The following is a 3,776-nucleotide window of genomic DNA, read 5'->3' on the forward strand; positions in this document are numbered from 1 at the left end:
GTATTTCCAGAGGCTGTGGCAATCCTGCTGGTCTCTGATGTTCTATTTTCACCTTTTGGCAAGTTAGGCATTGACCCACAAAAGTAGCCACATCAACCTTCATACCTGGCCACCAATAATTTTTCTTAAGGTCTTGGTACATCTTGGTAGATCCAGGATGCAAAGTTAGGTTACTTTTGTGAGCTTCCTCTAGTATCAGTCTCTTTAGTTTTGAATCCTTAGGTACCCAAATTCTTCCCTGAAATAGGATTGTTCCATCTCGTGCCCTAGTAAATCTTTCTTGGTCCTTTCTAAGTTGCAACTCTTCATCCATCCCTTGAGATTGCCTAATTTGGTCTCTAAGGCTACTAGTTATTTCTAGTTTATTTAAAAGAATTCCCCCTTGAAGGATTGTCATATTTAGGTTCAAGTCTCAAGTTTTCTAGCAGTGCAAGTTCTTTTATCATGAGATGAGACATATGTAAGGATTTCCTGCTCAATGCATCGGCCACTACATTGGCCTTGCCTGGGTGGTATTTCAGTTCAAATTCATAATCTTTCAAAAATTCCACCCACCTTCTTTGCCTCATGTTAAGTTCCATCTGGTCGAATAGATACCTTAGGCTCTTGTGATAACTGAAAACATCAAATTGTGATCCATACAGATGATGCCTCCAGATCTTCAAGGCAAACACTATGGCAGCCATTTCTAGGTCATGAGTGGGATAGTTTCCTTCATGAGGCTTTAGTTGCCTTGAAGCATAAGCCACTACTTGGTTGTTTTGCATCAATACACAACCTAAACCTTTTAGGGATGCATCACAATACACTTCAAATCTTAAGGTTGGATCCGGTATGGCCAGTACAGGGGCAGTGGTTAACTTGATCTTAAGAGTCTGAAAACTCTTATCACGTTTTTTATCCCACACAAAGGGTTGGTCCTTCCTAGTTAGTCTAGTCAAAGGCATGGCAATTTGGGAGAATTTCCTAATGAATCTCCTATAATACCCCGCCAGTCCTTAGAAACTCCTAACCTCTGTCACATTCCTAGGATGTTCCCATTTCAGCATTGCCTCTACTTTGGAGGGATCCACTGGCACTTCTTTCTTATTGATCACATGGCCTAGAAATTTTACTTCTGACATCCAAAACTCACTTTTGCTTGGTTTAGCATAAAGTTTGCTATCCCTAAGTACTTGCAACACTCTTTGAAGATGACTTGCATGTTCTTCTGGAATCTTAGAGTATATTAGTATGTCATCTATAAATACTATCACAAACTTATCTAAGTATGGCCTAAAAATTATATTCATGTAATCCATGAACACAGCTGGAGCGTTGGTTACACCAAAAGGCATAACCAAAAATTCATAGTGTCCATACCTAGTTCTAAAGGCTGTTTTTGGTACATCATCTGATTTTATTCTGATTTAGTGGTACCCTGACCTCAAGTCAATTTTGGAGAACACAATAGCTCCCCCTAATTGGTCTAAAAGGTCATCAATTCTGGGCATAGGGTATTTATTCTTGATGGTCACTTTATTCAATTTTCTATAATTTATGCATAACCTCATGCTGCCATTCTTCTTCTTTACCAAGAGCATTGGGGCTCCCCAAGGAGACACACTTGGTCGGATAAACTGCTTGGTTATCAAGTCCTCTATCAACTCACTCAATTCTAACGTGGACATCCTGTAAGGGGCAATGGAGATTGGTCCTGTTCCAGGGACCAAATCTATTGAGAACTCTACTTCTCTTTCAGGAGGCAAAGATGTCACATCCTCTGGAAAGACATCCTCAAACTCACTGACTACAAGAATATTGGAAAAGTCCATTTCAGACCCTGAGTTAGAGGATAGTAATAATAATACGCCTTGAACCCCATTGGTCAGACATTGGAAGAGTAGGGAACTGTTGGTCAAGGAGCGGTATTTGGTTTCCTCTGGTTGGGGAATTCCTGGAGGAATTATGACTTCCCTACCATGGCAAATCAAAGTTACTGAATGATCAGACATCCAATCCATTCCTAATATGATGTCCAAGCCCTTAAGGGGCAAACAGACTAGGTTTATTGGAAAACCCCTATCAAACAAAGTGATTTGACACTGGTGACATACTAAGGAGGTCTCTATTGAATTCTTAGATGTAGTGCTTACAATTAAGGGATAAGGCATTTCAAGTACAGGAAGATTATGTTACAAAACAAAATCAGAGGAGATGAAAGAATGGGATGCACCAGTGTCAAACATGACAATTAAAGGAATTTCATTTATGAATCCAGTGCCAGTTATTAGATTATGATTCATACCTTTCTTTGCACTGAGAGCAGAGACCCTTCCAGTGTTAGACTTGTTTGGGTTGGACTCTGCTTGTTTTTAGCGTATTGGGCAAAAGGGAGCCATATGACCAGGATGTTTGCAGTAGTAGCAGACTTGTTTTCCAACCAAGCACTCTCCCCCATGGTCTCTGCCACACTTAAGACACTTCTTTGCTCTTGGGGAACTGGATGTCTGTACTTGTTTTCCCTTTCCTTGGGGAGTCTTTACCTTCAATTGTTGACCAAATTTTCCAGACTCTTTCTTTTGTTGCCACTTAACCTATCTCTCCTCTTGTACCTTCTCTAAATTATCTTCAACAATGTAGCTCTTGTGTACATGAGTAGAATAGTTAGTAAGCTCCATATGGCCTATGTTCCCTCTGATTTCAGGTCTCAATCCCCATTCGAATTGGTTTATCTTCCATTCTTATGTGGGTGCATATTAAGCATGTGGAGAAAATCAGCCAATTCTTCAAACTTAACAACATACTCTGCAACAGACATGTCTCCTTGTTGCAGGTGCACAAACTCCAACTCTTTTTGTCTTCTGGCACTTTTTAGATAATACTTGTCTAAAAAGGTCACCTCAAAGTGTTCCCAATTCATATGGGTTCCTTGAGTCTGAAGATAAGTCTTTGCACTCCTCCACCAATACTCTGCCGCACCCTTTAGTAGATGGGTAACAAATGCCACTTTTTGTTCTTCAGTACAAGGCACTACTTCAAATGTCTTTTTAATCTCATCCAACCAAGCTTGAGCCTCTGAGGGATTGTGGCTGCCCTGGAATGTTGGAGACTGCAACTTAAGAAAATCATAAAACACCCTGTTGGCATTTGCAGTGCTATCTCTTTGCATTGACATTTGTTGTACCAGATTATGGGTAGCTGTTGCTTGCATTTGAATAGCTTCCATAACCTTTTCCCATGGTTCATCAGTGGGTGGTGGAGTCATACTATCTTCAGGGGCAAGATTCCTCCTAGATCCTTCAGCCATAATTCTACATACCATACACAAAATACTAAGTTGATCAGACTTAATATTAGGTGTAAGGATAATGAGAATGCATAGTAAAACAAAGATATTCTAATTCCTAACACATAATCCATAGTCCAAATGAATCGACATGGCTCTGATACCAAAATGTAAGACTCATTATCATTTGTCTAGAATATGATAATTGGACTCTTACACCTTAATAAAACAGAGGTAATTAACAATGAATAATAAATTAGAATCACCATCATAACTGAAAACGACATTCAGAAATATAATTTACAACATGTTTAGTAGATTCATAAAATATTACATCTTGAAAACAAACTACGATTGTCTGATTACATCATAAAACAAAAAAAAAAAAATCAAATTCTAAGTCCAGAAGTTTGGAACTGATCTTCTGATGCTAATTTTCATGTTTCATGTTCCTCTAGCTATAAAAAATATAATAATAATTGGGATGAGATAAAATATCTCAGTGAGC

Source organism: Cicer arietinum, chromosome 6 (assembly GCF_000331145.2).
Source record: "Cicer arietinum cultivar CDC Frontier isolate Library 1 chromosome 6, Cicar.CDCFrontier_v2.0, whole genome shotgun sequence".
NCBI lineage: Eukaryota > Viridiplantae > Streptophyta > Magnoliopsida > Fabales > Fabaceae > Cicer > Cicer arietinum.